Consider the following 18,671-nt stretch of genomic DNA (forward strand, 5'->3'; position numbering starts at 1 on the left):
CTGGCCCCACTCCCCCCTTTCTGATCTCAATCTTCTGAGGCGCTCTCCCTGTTGACTCCACTGCACCAATCACATCGATCCATTTTAGCTATGGAACCTTCCCCATGCTCAGAAAATGCCGCGTCCAGATTTTGCATGGCTGGTTCCTTCTTTGAATTAAGGCCTCAGCTCAAATGTCACTTCTCAGAGACACTCTCCTGTTCATCAAATGTAAAATAGCCACTTTCCTTCCAAGTCACTTTCTTTTTATTTTTATTTTTATTTTTTGACAGGCAGAGTGGACAGTGAGAGAGAGAGAGACAGAGAGAAAGGTCTTCCTTTTTCCGCTGGCTCACCCTTCAAATGGCCGCTGCGGCGGGTGCACTGCGTTGATCCGTAGCCAGGAGCCAGGTGCTATCTCCTGGTCTCCCTTGTGGGTGCAGGGCCCAAGCACCTGGGCCATCCTCCACTGCCCTCCTGGGCCACAGCAGAGAGCTGGACTGGAAGGGGAGCAACCAGGACAGAATCTGGCGCCCCGACCTGAACTAGAACCTGGTGTGCCAGCGCCGCAGGCGAAGGATTAGCCTAGTGAGCCGCAGCACCGGCCTCCAAGTCACTTTCTATCTATTATCACTCTGGCCTAAGTTTTTCATAGCACTTACTCTTGTCTGAAATTATCTGCTTGTCGATTGATTATCTTCCCCTACTATGGTATAAGCTTGCTGGAAACTCCACATTTGCCTGATTGATGAGTGTAACCGAAGTGTCTAGAACAGTTCACAACATGTCACTGGCATTCCACAAACACTTCTTGAACAAATTTAGCTTATTCCTCAGCCGGCCTTGTTTATATAATTCTAGAGTGGAGATTTTTATCCTGATCTCCAACAGGTCTCTGAGAAGAATGAAGGAGATTTGCAAACTTAGATGAGAAAAACAATGTTTGTTTCCACTAACTCTCAACTAAACCCAAACCATAGCAGTAGTAGCTGTGCACATGATTTTTATATCATCAGTATAATTCATAGATATTTTCCTGTCACATTGCCTTATACCAGATATCTGAGAGTATTGTTTAGGTTCATCACTACTTCAAAATTATGATAGTTGTTAGACTCACTGCTAGATGGCTATTTCATGAATTAAAAAGGGTGTACATAGAGTACAATATCATGAACATTTTAAAAATCATTTAAAAATTTAATTAAGCATTAAGTACCAATATAAATTTGAAAATAATCTGTTTTCATTGTCATGTTATATAGTTTATTTTATGCATTTATAAACATTTGTCAGAAAAGTCAGGACACATAAAAGATGAGGGTAAAGAACTGTATTGTACAATAAGGGAGCCACTAGCCACATGTGGTTAACTCAAATTAAACTAAAGGTTCATTCAGATCCTTAGTAAAACTGGTCACACTGCAAGGGCTCAATAGCCACACGTGGAGGACGGTGCAGATACAAAATATGTCCACCATTGCAGAAAGTTCTGTTAGAAAGTACTGATGTACACTTTAGTGCCTAATATCTGGTTTGTCTTTCCACTGCCATACTTTGTCCCACCCAGCCCACCATGTTATGGACCACACATTCCAACAGTATCGGGTTCGGTGAGGGGAGTGACTTTCTCTCAAGATTCTTGCAACTTTTTTTTTCTGTTTCAACTTTTACTCCCTCTCAAGTCTCTGCCCTTCCCATGGTTCAGAGAGCCAAGGTAGCCAGAGCTGTGAACAAGGCAGTGTCTCCTGGACTTCATTCTCAGCCTCTGTCCTGGCCCAGATCAGAGAATGTAGCTGAACATAATTAAAGGTAGGGTGGAGACGAAGACAAATGAAGCCAGAGGCTCTGCTTCTCGAAAGCTCTAGGCTTTGTCTTGTTGGGTACCCTGCCAGAACTTGCTCCTGGCTCCCCGAGGAAAGACTGGCCATGCTGTGGCATGTGTGACCTTTCTACCAAGTTGGGGCCTGGAAATGAGTCCCACTAGATCCCAGAGAATCCATAATGCCAATGATGAATGTGGTGTGACCAAGTAGCAAGGAGGACCTCAAGCCCTGTCCAAGCCAGAGGAGAGCAGACCATAGTGCCCCAGCTGCAGATTTCAGTAGTGAACACTCCGCGAGCAGCCTGGGCTAATGGCAGAACAACCTCCCCCCAGACACCGGCTAACTCACCGCTGAGGTCTAGTGCAATTTGAGAGGTCCTCCTCCCCTCCTATTGTAATGGGTCAATGTCCTTCAAATTCAACATGACCAGATACCATCTTGGAGAAGAGCAGGAAGAATGGGCAAAATGGAAAAATGGATTCGTGCCAGAGGCTACTTGCCAGACCTAGTCTACCAGATTGAACTAAAATTCAGTTCTGCTGGCATCTCCCATTGTTCAGTAGTTGTAAGAGTTGGCATTTAAGAACCATGGGTCCATTATAGAAAGTTATGATGCTACAGGTTTTTTGTACATCTGACCCTGGTGTGGGTAACACTGAAACTGTATCTCAGTCATATAGACCTCTTGTTTGAGCAAAATATGGCCCATGATACCTTCTGGCATTTGGCAAATGAGGTTCTTATGAGACCCTCTCAGCTCCAGACAGGGAGAGTTAGCAACTGGAGTAGTAGTCCAATGTCTCTGTACTCTCCCTCTTCCTGTGTCCCTCAATAAGACAGCACAGAACCCCCCAGTCTTCCAGCTCCCCAGCACTGCTTCTAGCTCATCTTGACACACATGTATTTCAGAGACCCTGCTTACACTGGTGGGCCAGTGTCCTAATTCTCTAAAACTAGGGAACCAGTGTACTGTGTCTGCAGGTGTAGATACAGACAAAAAAAAAAAAAAAAAAAAAAAAAAAAAAAAAAGCCTTTCTATTCCTTGCCAGGAATGGGGTGTGTGCATGCATGTGTGTGTGCAAGGGCTCACACACATGTGTGTGTTTATGTTCTGCTTTGGACCCAGCTGAATTCCCCTTCTCCCCACACAAATTCACATTTACCAGGAACCTCAGAAGGTGACCTTATTTGGAAATAGGGTTGCTGTGGTTTGAATATGGCTTGTCCTCTCTGAAACTCATGTTGAAACCGGATTGCCTTTGTGGCAGTGTTGGGAGGTGGGGCCTTTACCTGGAGAATCGGTTGTGATAAAGCAGGTCGTCAAACACCAAGGCTGCCCCCACGCTTCGTCTCTGCAGCGTGTGTTCACTTAGCCTTCTGCCTGCGTCGTGTTCCGACACCCTCCCCAGGAGCCGTGGCCTTCCCCTGGCACTTCCCATTCTGTAGACTCCTGAGCCACACAAGCTGCTTTTGGCGTAGGTTATCCAGCCTCAGGTATTTTGTTAAAGCAACAGAAAATGGACCAAGACAAGGGGTTTTGCAGACGGCATTAGTTCAGATGAGGTCTTACGGAGTTCCAGCTCCTTCAGTATGGTGAGTGTCCTTGTTATATGAGGTGAGGACACACACACACAAATGGGCGTGTATGTGATGACAGGGACAAGGAATGGATTGGTACATCTACAAGCCAAAGAATACCGGACACCCATCAGAAGCTGGGAAGCAGCGAGGAAAGATTCCCCTGGCTTTAGAGGGATCAGACTGCTAGCCTCCAGAAAGGGGAGGCAATGCATTTCTGTCACTGTTAGGCATCTGGTGTGTGGAGCTTCATTACAGCAGCTGCAGGAAACTAAGACGTTTTTATAAGGGGCCGGAATGATGTAACACTTCAGCCCAGGCTTGATGGGAACACCAGTCTTCACTGATCCCTCTACGCACTAGAAGGGCCCAGCATGGAGTCTGAAGCAAGTGTTACTAAAAATCTCCAGCCTGCCCCGGCCCTGTTTTCCAGCTCCTCTATCCAATTCCCAGCTCAAGAGACAACGTTTATCCATGCACCTCCTGTTTCCTCTCCGTAGCTCCTGTTTGGGGTTGAGTAAGACTTGGCTCTCCCAAACTCATTCAGATATTGAAACCCTGCCATCTTAGTGGTCAGTGGAGTAGGGGCGGAGGCTTGGTCTAATGATGGCATCTGAGAGGAGGGTCTGCTGGGAGATGTTTAGGTCATTGGGAACGTGCTATCTCCAGAGGGCCAATTTTTTGAGGTTCAAGTTCGACCTAGCTGTTGTTCCTTATTTGCTCCCCAGATTATCATGTAACCCACCCTCTGCACCTTGACCAGCCTCCAGACACCAGACGTTGGGGCCCGCCTGATCCCGACCCTTAACCTCCCAACTGTAAGTGGAAATAAAACTTTTCTTCCCCAAGAAGCTCCTCCTGGTTATTGTAGTTGAAGTAACAAAAAGTGGACTAATAGAGTTTCCCTGTCCCCTTTCCTGTCAAAGAGCACACCACCCAAGACATGGTCCCTGGCTAAGTCCACGCCTCTACCCCTAGTCCCCAGGGGAATGCAATTCTACTGCCTTGTCAGCGTTTCTCAGGCTAATCTGCTTGCCAAGCTCTTTCTTTGGAGAATGCGGGCAGGACCGGAAGTGCACAGGAAGGGGAAGATATAGGTTCTGGATACCACCCTTGAAACACTTTTATCCAACCATCTCCGTCTCCATTGTATGCATTGTGTACCTTACCACCACCACCACTTTAAGAAATAATTTGAATAATGAAGCAATTACATAAAACTCAAGCCTATGGAAATCTCGACAGCAGGGATAGGGAAACTTTATTCTGCCAAAGGCCATTTGGATATTTATAACATCATTCATGGGCCATACAAAACTATCAACTTAAAAATTAGCCTGCTATAGATGTATTGAATTTCAAGTTCCGCCTGTGGTTGCCTTGGCAGACCAAATGATGTCACAGGCCTTGTATGGCCCATGGGCCAGACGTTCCCCACCCTTGCTACAGTAGTCATTGAGTGACTGTAGCTCCCACTCTGTCCCCGTCCTTTGTTACTCACCCAGGGACCTCCACAGTGTCTTTCTTTCTTTCTTTTTTTTTTTTTTTTTTTTTTTTTGACAGGCAGAGCGGACAGTGAGAGAGAGAGACAGAGAGAAAGGTCTTCCTTTGCCCTTGGTTCACCCTCCAATGGCCGCTGCGGCTGGCGTGCTGCAGCCAGCGCACTGTGCTGATCCGATGGCAGGAGCCAGGTACTTCTCCTGGTCTCCCATGGGGTGCAGGGCCCAAGCACTTGGGCCATCCTCCACTGCACTCCCGGGCCACAGCAGAGAGCTGGCCTGGAAGAGGGGCAACCGGGACAGAATCCGGCGCCCCAACCGGGACTAGAACCCGGTGTGCCGGCGCCGCAAGGCGGAGGATTAGCCTAGTGAGCCATGGCGCCGGACCCTCCACAGTGTCTTTCTGATGGTGCCCTCGAAGGGAACAAGTGGAGAAAGAGAAGGAGACTAAAGACTAAGCTCTTAGATGGAATCTTCTCCCATACCTCCCTTCCCAGTTGAGGTCTTGATGTATCTCAAATAATGTTAATTCTTTAGGAATGTGGTGATAAGAAGATGCACCAAATGCACAGTGTTTTCCTAAGAAAATGTCACATTACAGCTGCTTTACAAATAAGTTAATACGTAATTGGACTAAAGCAGAAGGTATGAAATATAGAATACAAAGTCATCTTAGAAATATAAAAAGGAAGATAAAGATGTAGACATTAATAGGGAACCCCTTTAGGGTCCTTTTAAAGAACAGGATTCATATTACGTTTTTAAAAGAGTATTTGTAATTGCCTACCTCCCCTTGTATTTTTTAAAATTTTCAAAAGGCAGTGGAGACTCATGGTTAGGTTCTGGAAAGACATGGTAATTAGAGACATAAGAATAGCTAGCACAGCTTCACATGGAAAATGTCTCAACTATGGTCATCACGACATGGGTTTGGAAGTATGCCACCTCATTCCACAAGACAAAGTTGGGAGAAAGTAACTTAGTCATAGAGCTGTAGAACTGAATTCCCAGGAAAGCATGAAGCATGCTCCAGAGTGCGCCTTTGAAGATGCCACATACACCTTAGTCCTAGCGTTGCTTGCATAGAATGCCATGCTATCCACCTCCTCTGAAATGAGAGACATAGAGTGAATATTTTTCCATCAACAAGTCTCATATTTTGCATTTTCCTAAGTTTTGGGCTTCCTTGATTACTCACGTGGAAAACACCTTAGAGACTTCAGAGTTATTTACTATGATGGACAGACATTAAGGTGGCCCCATGATCCCTATTTCTGGAATTCACATCTTTGTATAACTCCTCCCACCACCCCCAACACACACACACACACACACCTGCAATGTAGTTAGGACCCCATGACTTCTTTATCTTATTTTATTTTATTTTTAACTTTTATTTAATAAATATAAATTTCCAAAGTACAACTTTTGGATTATAGCGGCTTTTTCCCCCCATAACCTCCCTCCCACCCACAATCATCCCATCTCCCATTCCCTCTCCCATCCCATTCTTCATCAAGATTCATTTTCAATTATCTTTATATACAGAAGATCAACTTAGTATATACTAATAAAGATTTCAACAGTTTGTACCCACACAGAAACACAAAGTGTAAAGTACTGTTTGAGTACTAGTTATACCATTAATTCACATAGTACAACACATTAAGGACAGAGATCCTACATGGGGAGTAAGTGCACAGTGACTCCTGTTGTTGACCTAACAATTGACAGTCTTATTTCTGATGTCCGTAATCACCCGAGGCTCTTGTCATGAGCTGCCAAGGCTATGGAAGCCTCTTGAATTCGCCAACTCCAATCTCATTTAGATAAGACCATAGTCAAAGTGGAAGTTCCCTCTTCCTTTCAGAGAAAGGTACCTCCTTCTTTGATGGTCCGTTCTTTCTGCTAGGATCTCATTCACAGAAATCTTTCATTTAGGTCATTTTTTGCCACAGTGCCTTGGCTTTCCATACCTGAAATACTCTCATGGGCTCTTCAGCCAGATCCAAATGCCTTAAGGGCTGATTCTGAGGCCAGAGTGCTGTTTAGGACATCTGCCATTCTATGAGTCTGCTGTGTATCCCGATCCCATGTTGGATTGTTCTCTCCTTTTTAATTCTATCAGTTAGTATTAGCAGACACTAGTCTTGTTTATGTGATCCCTTAGCCACTTAATCCTATCATTATGATCAATTGTGAACTGAAACTGATCACTTTGACTAGTGAGATGGCATTGGTACATGCCTCCTTGATGGGATTGACCTGGAATCCCCTGGCACGTTTCTAACTCTACTGTTTGGGGCAAATCCGAGTGAGCATGTGCCAAACTGGACAACTAACCGAGCACCCAAAAGGAAACCTGTTGAAGTGAAATGGACAATGACTTGGTCAGCCCTTGTCCTGTCAAGGAACAACTTAATACTTTATCCCTTTTAGTATTTTTTTTTTTTGTTCTACTTAATACTATTGGTTGAACTCTTTAATTAACACACAGTTATTCTTAGGTGTTTAAATTTAACTGAAAAGTGGTCCCTGTTAAATATAAGAGACCGTGACTTACTTCTTTCCCATAGCATGTGCCAAGGCGGGTGGGATACGGCTCCCCTGTTTACATTGTGTTACGTGAGGCTCTGTCTGCTCACCAGACTCACTGAAGAGCCTTGCTGTCTTTGACAGCTTTGGAACAAGGGTCCCCGGGTCCCGTAGCTACAAGGCAGTGTAATTAATGCCAGAAAACAAATGAGCCTGAAGTGCACCTTTCCCCATTGTACCTCCACACGAGACCTCAGCCCTAGGTGACACCTTCATTGCAGCTTCAAGAGGACCCATTTAAAGCTCTGAGATAGTAAATGTGTGTTCATTTAAATCATTAAGCTTGTAATTTGTTTGGCAGGAATAATAAAAAAATAAATACACTCACCTTTGTTAACTTTTCTGACCCAGCTTTCTCCTAGTAGTTTTATCTCTCTATAAGTTTGAAAACCATTGGTGTTTGTTTGCTTTTCATGATCAGCATACATTATGACCACATACACAAGGATACTCTTTTCCTTATAATAGAATTGACCTTGGTCATAGCATCAAAGAGAGACTTTACATAAATCATCAAATCACCTATTTAGCCCATAAACCAAGCCATCCTGTGAGTTTTTAGCAGCTTGGTGATTCTCAAACTCCTTAGAATAGAACCTGGCCTGAAAACTGACTGCTGATGGACTACAAATTAATTAAAACATTTTGGAGGTCGTGGTTGCAATCTAAATATCTATACTCTAAACATATGTGTGTTTGTAAACATATATGTGTTTGACCTAGATATTCTCCTTCTAGAAATTTATTTCAAGGATAGTCAGGCAGATGTTCAAGAATGTGCACTGTACTATTGATTATTAATGGAATATAGAGTTAAAAACAACATAAATGTATAAAATAAGCAGAAGGTTAAATACCTTAGAGATAACCCATATGATGGAATACCATGAAGCTATTTCAAACTATACTGTGGGTATATAATTTCACTCACAGGGCAGTGTAAGCAAAAATAAAAAAGAACATATGAAAGGATGAGTGCCTATGTATATAATACTTGTACATAAGCACATGGAACATAAGACTGGGTATATATCAAAATGTTAACAGTGATAATATCTGCATAGTAAAATAATAATTTTTGCTTATTAACTCCCTGGCTATATTTTGTAATGTTTCTTCAAGGCTCCCACATGATTTGTGCAATTTTTAAAATTTGTAATGGGAGATTTGGCATTTTTTAAAAAAATTATTTTGCCTGTTTCTAATTGTGGCTCTCTAGGTGGGCTGGGTCTTGCTGATGGTCCAGACACCCGTGGACCTGCCTGCCTGACACTGGAACATCCTACCTGTCTGCACCCTCCCACACCCATCTCACCCACACGCTTGCCTTTCCAGCTGCCACCCTGTCTCTGCCCAAGCTCATCTGACTGACTCATATTTCAGCAACCACCCTAGCTTAAAAAAGATGTATTTTCCCATAGCAGTGTGTTCATGTAAGTCCCAAATACATCCAACCTTAACCACCCAACACTCACACTGTCCTGGATGTTAGTGACAGAAATTGCTATGTCAAAAGTCTAGATGCTCACAGAGCACAAGGCTGTGAAAACGCAATTATGTTGCCTATAAACTCTATTAGAGTATCACTGTTATCTGCAAACACACACACACACACACACATACATACATTATATATTTTTAATATACATTTTGAGAATAAAATTATGGTTTCAGGTGCTTTCATTTCTGCTTTGATTTTATTCTTCCAGACCCTTCCCAGAAGCCTTATAAGATGAAAGTGAGTGTGGGAGAGAAGGTTTAGGATGATACAGAAAAAGAATGGCAGCCTGAGAGAGTCTGGGAATTTATGGTTATTGAGGGCCTCGTATGTACAACTTGCTGGGCCAGGTACCAGGATATGGTCCCCATTAACGAAAGAGGCTTAGAGAAGATGAGAGACAACACAGAGGAAGATTAGGGGAGAGAAAGAAAAGAGGCCAGTAAACGGAGATGTTGTCAGTCCATACCCACTGGGAAGTCACTGAATGGGAACGCCGTGTTAGGGCCCGAGAGGGAGAAGGCAGCCCTGCGGGGCACAGCTCCCCGTGATCTCCTTCTGCCGACACCTGGACCACAAGTGAGCGCGTTTGTCAGGTCAATGTACCGACTGCGGTTCTTGTTGGAATGGAGCATGGGGCTGAAATTACAGAGAAACTGGCACAAAGGGAGGGCCAGGAGGAGACTGGGAAGAGGGAAGAGAATAGAGAGTCGACAGTTGCCAGGTGGTAGCCTGCCCTGTGTGAGCAGCAGAAAGCGAGGAAGGCAGCAACTGTTCTCTGTGATCAGAAAGGGGGTCGGAAAACCTTGAAGCCAGGGCTTGTGGAGGGCACAGGGTGGGAATTAGATGACCGCTTCCTCATCATCCTAGTGCTTGCCGCTCACCTGTCTCAGCTACCTTCTGCTTCTCCCTGTGTGGATGCCCCTGCTGCTATAACTGATGTGCTTTCTGTATCTTGAGTTCAGGTCCTGAGCCAGATGACCTGGTTGATCCAGGTAGTATTCTTGCCACCAATGGACAGAGCTTGTGTGTTAGACCAACTCACGGGCCACCACTCATGGGCAAGCCTATAGGTTGTCTTTGGTTCACTTGCTTTCCCTCATCCAATCAGCAGGATCACGTAGCCTAGAACAAGCACACACTCTCAGAGACCACATAGGACTGCTGGCCCTAGCAAGGAACCGGAAGAATAGGATCCCAGAGCATGACAATTGTGCCAAGAACTGTGAAGGAGCTGGGGTTCTATGCCACTTGCAGGCTAACAAGTGAGACTGCATGGTTTCATGGATTCTGGTAGAAGACGTGAGACTCCAGGGTCAGAGATAAAGGGCGGTTTATTACTTATCGCAGTAGCGGCAACCAGAGCTGCGTTTGTCAGCTTCCTGACCCCCGGTTCTCACAGGGTGATAAGAAGAGGGCCAGGTGACACCTTTACACACAGGGGTTTTGTTACAGGGGTGGGACCTGAACTTTGGAACTGAAATCTTTTATAACGTGGTAAACATCCTGCCCTTTTCTCTGGAAGAAAGACCCTCTCCATCTTCCAAGTCCATTCACAACACATTCTTGAAAAGATGTTCCGGAACAGTGGTGGCCAGTGTTCCTGCTCGTAAAGTGTACAGAAACAGAGAGGCTCCTGCAGAACCATCTCCCAGCATGTTTCTTTCCCAAACAAACCAAACGATGATTTGAGCACTCAGAATCCAGGAAGTAGATGAGGCCAATTTTTTTTCTCTTTAATTATGAAGTAGTCAAAATTAACCTTTGACTTTTCCTTTTGTTCTCCCCACACTTTGTTCAAGTGATTCCTTCCTCATTGGCTACGAGAGTCAAGCCTCATATTTCTACTTTTCCGTCCCTAACCTCCCTCAAAGCTCACATATTTTGAGTCTTATTCTCTTTTGGCTCCATCATAATTTCTCAAGTAACTTAATTTTTATTTATTGATCACCCACATAAATCCATGCTGCAGACTGACCATTTCACTAATATTAACTCATTTATTTATTATAACTCTTTCATGTGGGTACCATTATTATCCCCCTTCTTCAGATGAAGATAGTTGAGAGTCTAATAAAATGTGTGTACATTTGTGGAAATACAGTAGTAACAACTAACATTTAAAATGATTCTAGAAAATGGGAAACGACTAGTGGCTCTAGCGGTACTCTAGCGGTAGGAATTCCAGGACAATGGGGAGTACCCACTGGGAGAAGGGGACTTATTAACACCCCCTTCAACCACTCTCCAAGAGTTCTTGGGTGTGGTCAGGGGACAGGGAGGTACATGAACCAGAACTCCCTGATTCAACCTTTCCCTAAAATCACTTTGAGGAAGTGGCTGGCTGCTTGTCCACTGCCAGGACCATGTCTAGTCCACTGCTGTATCTCCAGCATCTAGCTCAGTGGCCCGTTCCTCACAGGTGCTCAAGAGAGCGTTGAATGACTGCCTGACTGACGAACTGAATGAATGGACAGGAGTTGAGAAGCTTCAAGGGTCATTTACGCAAGAAAGCATTCCTGGATTAGAAACAAGGGTTTAACCGCATCTTAAATCAGAGGATGACTCTGACCCTCCGTGTAAAAGGCGAAGAACCCAGGCTTATAAGATAACAGAAGAAAGTAGAAGCAAATAGTTTTATTGGAAAAAGAAAGCAATGGGATTAGAGAGGGGAAATAGGATGACGTTGAAGGCAAAGTAGAGGTTCCCTGGGCCAATGAGAATAAATCAAACACAAAGCAAAAGACATTGGGCAAAATCATCAGGAAGCTGGAGATGCTAGATGCTCCAGCTCTAGGAAGACACCAGAGAACACAACTTATAGAAAGTGGGAGAAACAATGTGAATAATGCTAATGGCTGCCATTTGTGAATAATGCTCATTTGCAGGCACAATTCCTCCAGCTTCGTGTTCTTCCTTTCAGCACGACTCTGTGAATCAGATTCTATTATTATCATATCACCATCTTATAAATGAGAAAACTGAGTAGTGTGTCCAAGGCCACACAGCTTGAAAGTAGCAAAGCCGAGGTGTAGATCAGGCAGTTTGCTCAGAGTATGCCCCATTCACAGTCATCACTTATCACCCCCAGCATGCTCCCGACTACCTCCATGTAAGGACACCCACCACATCAGATAAATCACAAATTTAAGTTTATTCTTCTTGGTTTTATTTATTTGAGAGGGAGAGGAGAAGGGAGAGAGGGAGAGAACACTCAGTCCAGGGCTCCCACATGGTTGACAGGGACCCAATCGGTTGAACCATCACTTGCTGCCTCCCAGGGTCTGCATTATCAAGAAACTGGAATGAGGAGCAGAGCCAGGGCTTGAACCCAGGCACCCTAATCTGAGATGTGGGAATCCAGCAGGCATCTTAACCACTACACTAGACACCTTCCCCTAAATTCATTTTTAAAGTGTTTTTGTTAAGCCTTCCCACCTCCACTCTTCCTAACTGGATTGCATTGCTTCTCAAACCTCCAAGCCTTCATGTAGAAGTTCTAGAGCAGGGAACTTGGTCAGGGTGGCTGAGAGTTTAAGGTAGAGAAGCTGAGGAATAAAAACTGGTTATCTGTTCAAAAACTGGAGTCTTCAAAAACTGAATGTGGTATGGAAAAAGCAGACATGGAAGGAGAATGTTCTAGATTAAAAGTGACTCAAGGGACATAACTGTCAATAAACTGCATGAAATTTGGTGTTTTTAAAAGGTGGCTGGAGAACAGTGAAGAAATGGTAATTACTGTGAACTAGATAATAGATTTTTTAAAACTTTTATTTAATAAATATAAATTTCCAAAGTACAACTTTTGGATTATAGCAGCTTTTTCCCCCCATAACCTCCCTCCCACCCACAATCATCCCATCTCCCATTCCCTCTCCCATCCCATTCTTCATCAAGATTCATTTTCAATTATCTTTATATACAGAAGATCAACTTAGTATATACTAAGTAAAGATTTCAACAGTTTGTACCCACACAGAAACACAAAGCATAAAGTACTGTTTGAGTACTAGTTATACCATTAATTCACATAGTACAACACATTAAGGACAGAGATCCTACATGGGGAGTAAGTGCACAGTGACTCCTGTTGTTGACCTAACAATTGACAGTCTTATTTCTGATGTCCGTAATCACCCGAGGCTCTTGTCATGAGCTGCCAAGGCTATGGAAGCTTCTTGAATTCACCAACTCTGATCTTATTTAGACAAGGCCATAGTCAAAGTGGAAGTTCCCTCTTCCTTTCAGAGAAAGGTACCTCCTTCTTTGATGGCCTGTTCTTTCTGCTAGGATCTCATTCACAGAAATCTTTCATTTAGGTCATTTTTTGCCACAGTGTCTTGGCTTTCCATGCCTGAAATACTCTCATGGGCTCTTCAGCCAGATCCAAATGCCTTAAGGGCTGATTCTGAGGCCAGAGTGCTGTTTACGACATCTGCCATTCTATGAGTCTGCTGTGTATCCCGATCCCATGTTGGATTGTTCTCTCCTTTTTAATTTTATCAGTTAGTATTAGCAGACACTAGTCTTGTTTATGTGATCCCTTAGCCACTTAATCCTATCATTATGATCAATAATGAACTGAAACTGATCACTTTTACTAGTGAGATGGCCTTGTTACATGCCACCTTGATGGGATTGATCTGGAATCCCCTGGCACATTTCTAACTCTACCATCAGGGGTAAGTCTGAGTGAATATGTGTCAAACTGTACATCTTCTCCCTCTCTTATTCCCACTCTTATATTTAACAGGGATCACTTTTCAGTTAAATTTAAACGCCTAAGAATAATTGTGTGTTAATTAAAGAGTTCAACCAATGGCATTAAGTAGAACAAAAAAACACTAAAAGAAAAATAGTAAGTTGTTCCTTGACAGTCAGGATAAGAGTTGATCAAGTCATTGTTTCTCATAGTGTCTATTTTACTTCAACAGGTTTCCTTTTAGGTGCTGTTAGTTGTCACCGATCAGGGAGAACATGTGATATTTGTCCCTTTGGGACTGGCTTATTTCACTCAGCATGATGTTTTCCAGATTTCTCCATTTTGTTGCAAATGAGCGGATTTCATTTTTTTTTTACTGCTGTATAGTATTCTATAGAGTACTTATCCCATAATTTCTTTACCAGTCTTCTATTGTTGTGCATTTAGGTTGATTCCAGGTCTTAGCTATTGTGAATTGAGCTGCAATAAACATTGATGTGCAGACAGCTCTTCTATTTGCCAATTTAATTTCCAAGGAGTGGGATGGCTGGGTTGTATGGTAGGGTTATATTCAGGTTTCTGAGCAATCTCCAAACTGACTTCTATAGTGGCTTTACCAGTTTGCATTCCCACCAACAGTGGATTAGTGTCCCTTTTTCCCCACATCCTCGCCAGCATCTCACCATGTTGTTGGTAGATTTCTGTATGTTAGCCATTCTAACTGTGGTGAAGTGAAACCTCATTGTGGTTTTGATTTTCATTTCCCTGATGGCTAGTGATCCTGAACATTTTTTCATGTGCCTGTTGGCCATTTGGATTTCCTCTTTTGAACAATGCCTATTTAGGTCTTTGGCCCATCTCTTGAGTGGGTTGTTTGTTTTGTTGTTGTGGAGTTTCTTGATCTCTTTGTAGATTCTGGTTATTAACCCTTTATCTGTTGCATAGTTTGCAAATATTTTTTCCCATTCTGTTGGTTGCCTCTTCACTTTCCTGACTGTTTCTTTTGCAGTACAGAAATTTCTCAATTTGATGTAATCCCAATTGTTAATTTTAGCTTTGACTGCCTGTGCCTCCAGGGTCTTTTCCAAGAAGTCTTTGCCTGTGCCTATATCTTGCAGGGTTTCTCCGATGTTCTCTAATAACTTGATGATGTCGGATCATAGATTTAGATCTTTAATCCATGTTGAGTGGATTTTTGTGTAAGGTGTAAGGTAGGGGTCTTGCTTCATGCTTCTGTATGTGGAAATCCAGTTTTCCCAGCACCATTTGTTGAATAGACTGTCTGCTCCAGGAATTGGTTTTAGATCCTTGATCAAATATAAGTTGGCTGTAGATGTTTGGGTTGATTTCTGGTGTTTCTATTCTGTTCCATTGGTCTATCCATCTGTTTCTGTACCAGTACCATGCTGTTTTGATTACAACTGCCCTGTAGTATGTCCTGAAACCTGGTATTGTGATGCCTCCGGCTTTGTTTTTGTTGTACAAAATTGCTTTAGCTATTTGAGGTCTCCTGTGCCTCCATATGAATTTCAGCATCATTTTTTCCAGATCTGAGAAGAATGTCTTTGGTATTTTGATTGGTATTGCATTGAATCTATAAATTGCTTTTGGGGGAATGGACATTTTGATGATATTGATTTTTCCAATCCATGAGCATGGAAGATTTTTCCATTTCTTGGTATCCTCTTCTATTTCTTTCTTTAAGATTTTGTAATTCTCATCGTAGAATTACATCATAGAGATCTTTGACGTCCTTGGTTAAGTGTATTCCAAGGTATTTGCTTGTTTTTGTAGCTGTTGTGAATAGGATTGATCTTAGCAGAACTTTCTCAGCCGTGGCATTGCCTGTGTATACAAAGGCTGTTGATTTTTGTGCATTGATTTTTATATCCTGCTACTTTGCCAAAATCTTCTATGAGTTCCAATAGTCTCTTAGTAGAGTTCTTTGGATCCCCTGAATAAAGAATCATATCGTCTGCAAAGAGCGATAGTTTGACTTCTTCCTTCCCAATTTGTATCCCTTTAATTTCTTTTTCTTGCCTAATGGCTCTGGCTAAAACTTCCAGAATTATATTGAATAGCAGTGGTGAGAGTGGGCATCCCTGTCTGGTACCAGATCTCAGTGGAAATGCTTCCAACTTTTCCCCATTCAATAGGATGCTGGCCATGGGTTTTTCATGAATTGCTTTGATTGTATTGAGGAATGTTCCTTCTATACCCAATTTGCTTAAGAGTTTTCATCATGAATGGGTGTTGTATTTTATCAAATGCTTTCTCAGCATGTATTGAGATAATCATGTGGTTTTTCTTCTGCAGTTTGTTATTGTGGTGGTGTATCACATTGATTTATTTGAGAACACTGAACCATCCCTGCATACCAGCGATAAATCCCACTTGGTCTGGGTGGATGATCTTTCTGATGTGTTGTTGCATTCTATTGGCCAGAATTTTATTGAGGATTTTTGCGTCTATGTTCATCAGGGAAATTGGTCTGTAATTCTCTTTCTCTGTTGCATCTTTTTCAGGCTTAGGAATTAAGGTGATGGTGGCTTCATAGAAAGAATTTGGGGAGATTCCCCCTTTTTTGATTGTTCTGAATAGTTTGAGAAGAATTGGAGTGATTTCTTCTTTAAATGTCTGGTAGAGAGCCGGCGCCGTGGCTCAATAGGCTAATCCTCCACCTTGCGGCGCCGGCACACCGGGTTCTAGTCCCGGTTGGGGCGCCGGATTCTGTCCCGGTTGCCCCTCTTCCAGGCCAGCTCTCTGCTATGGCCAGGGAGTGCAGTGGAGGATGGCCCAGGTGCTTGGGCCCTGCACCCCATGGGAGACCAGGAAAAGCACCTGGATCCTGGCTCCTGCCAGGATCAGCGCGGTGCGCCGGCTGCAGCGGCGGCCATTGGAGGGTGAACCAGCGGCAAAAAGGAAGACCTTTCTCTCTCTGTCTCTCTCACTGTCCACTCTGCCTGTCAAAAAAAAAAAAAAAAAAAAAAAAAAAAAAAAAAAAAAAAGTGAAGATTAAATAAATTAAAAAAAAAAAATAATAAAAAAAATAAATGTCTGGTAGAATTCAGCAGTGAATCCATCGGGTCCTGGACTTTTCTATGTTAGGAGGGCCTTTATTACTGATGCAATTTCTGACTCTGTTATGGGTATGTTTAGGTTTTCTATGTCTTCCTGGTTCAATTTAGGTAGGGTATATGTGCCCAGGAATCTTAGATAATAGATAGTAAGCAATTGTTAATTTCCTCAGGTCTGATGATGGCAAGGTAATCATGTAGGCACTGTTCCATATTCCTACTAGATGTATGGTGAAGCAGTTAGTGTCATGACTTCTGGCTTTTTTTAAAAAGATTTATTTATTTATTTGAAAGGCAGAATTACAGAGAGGCAGAGGCAGACACACATACACACACACACACACACACACACACACGTATACACACACACAGTTCTTCCATCCACTGGTTCATTCCCCAATTAGCCACAATGGCTGGAGCTAGGCCAATCTGAAGCCAGGAGCTTCTTCCAGTTCTCCCATGCAGGTGCAGGGGCCCAAACGCTTGGGCCATCTTCCACTGCTTTCCCAGGCCATAGCAGAGAGCTGGATTGGAAGAGGAGCAGCCAGGACTCAAACTGGCGCCCCTGTGAGATGTCGGCACTGCAGGCGACTTTACCTGCTATACCACAGTGCTAGCCCCTGTCATGACTTCTGAAACTAACCTTCCAAAGGTCCAGAAAGATAATAGATGGAAAGCGCAATAGATTGGGAAATTAAATATAGCAAAATGTTAACAATCATTGAATTTGGTAGAGGCCAGACAGATGTGCATTCAAATATAGTTTTGGGTTTTCTGAATGTAATTTTCATAATAATAAGTTTTGGTGGGGGGGAAGAGCCTAGAGTGAGGAGAGTGATTGTTTACAGATTGGCCAGAGAAGGCCGGGAACCTGTCCAAAGCAAAGGCCTTCAGGGATGAGTTACAAAGCTCAGCCTTGACCACACTGGGCTGAACGCAAATGCTTTCCCAATAGACAGAAATACAGAACGCCCCAAGGACCGGATGGGAGATTTGGCAGCCACTTCAGGAGAGAGAGCAGTGACAGCTGGAGAGGTAGTAAAATCGCTGGGAATCATCTGGAACATCGAGGAGACCAGACTTAGGTAGCAGAACACGCGGAGTGCGAGGATTCTACGTCAACAGCTGGAGCTGGGCTGCCAGGATCCAAACCCTCCCTCCGCGGCTCGCTGGTGGGCTGTGCGGCCACCAACGGGTTCCCTGAGCGCTCTGCCACAGGAGCCTGTGTGGGGATGATAGAGAACAATGTATGTACAGGGCTTCACCCTCGGGGAGCAGTGAGTGAATGCAGCTCTTATTTCTATCACCCAGGGGAGGAGGAAGAATGGGGGAGAGAGAGAGAGAGAGCTTTTGCTCGCCCCCCAGCTGCAGCAGGGGTGGGGTGGGGGCGCACATCCCTAGCCACATCCCCAGCAAGTTTGTTTACAATTACATGTAAGTTTGTGTTCTTTAATTTCTTCCTTTTAAGTGAAATGGTGTGGCCCTGGGGTTAGCGGGGATGCTAATGAAGTTAACCAGTGGAGGAGATTACACTGCAGCATGGAAAATAAACATTGAGGTCTCGGCTTGAGTGTTTATCTCCGAGGATACCTTGTCTTTGCCTGGGTAATTATCTCTCAACAGCACACAGCTATCCAGCAGCAGGGGATGATCTCATTAACATTACCACTTAAACACAGCCTTGCTCAGGCTGCTCAGCCGCCCCCTCCCGCCCCCCCACCCCCCCCCGCGGCTGCTGGGGCTCAGGGGCTCAGGGGCTGCGTATCATGCGGGAATTGAAGCCAGAAAGTCGAGTATTCGAGCACATTTATTTATTTATTTATTTTCCTGAACAAACTTCTGCACATCTTTGATAGTTTCTTAAAAAAAAAAAAAAGTAGTGCAGCCAAGAATATGATGTGTAGCAAGCTGGTGCCG

The 18,671-nt window shown here is 43.7% G+C and overlaps 1 protein-coding gene across 2 annotated transcripts in view; it reads left to right on the plus strand.

Annotated features, from left to right (window-relative positions):
* LOC149127717 (uncharacterized) overlaps positions 1 to 4,205 on the plus strand; it is a 203,802-nt gene extending 199,597 nt beyond the window's left edge. For both annotated transcript variants that reach the window (XR_016228780.1, XR_016228788.1), the window contains one exon: positions 4,112 to 4,205. The gene's annotated coding sequence lies outside the window, so the exon portion shown is untranslated. The remainder of the gene's footprint in view (positions 1 to 4,111) is intronic.
* The last annotated feature ends 14,466 nt before the right edge of the window (positions 4,206 to 18,671 follow it).

Source organism: Oryctolagus cuniculus, chromosome 2, assembly GCF_051225735.1.
Source record: "Oryctolagus cuniculus isolate XC-2025 breed Fujian yellow rabbit chromosome 2, ASM5122573v1, whole genome shotgun sequence".
NCBI classification, from domain to species: domain Eukaryota; kingdom Metazoa; phylum Chordata; class Mammalia; order Lagomorpha; family Leporidae; genus Oryctolagus; species Oryctolagus cuniculus.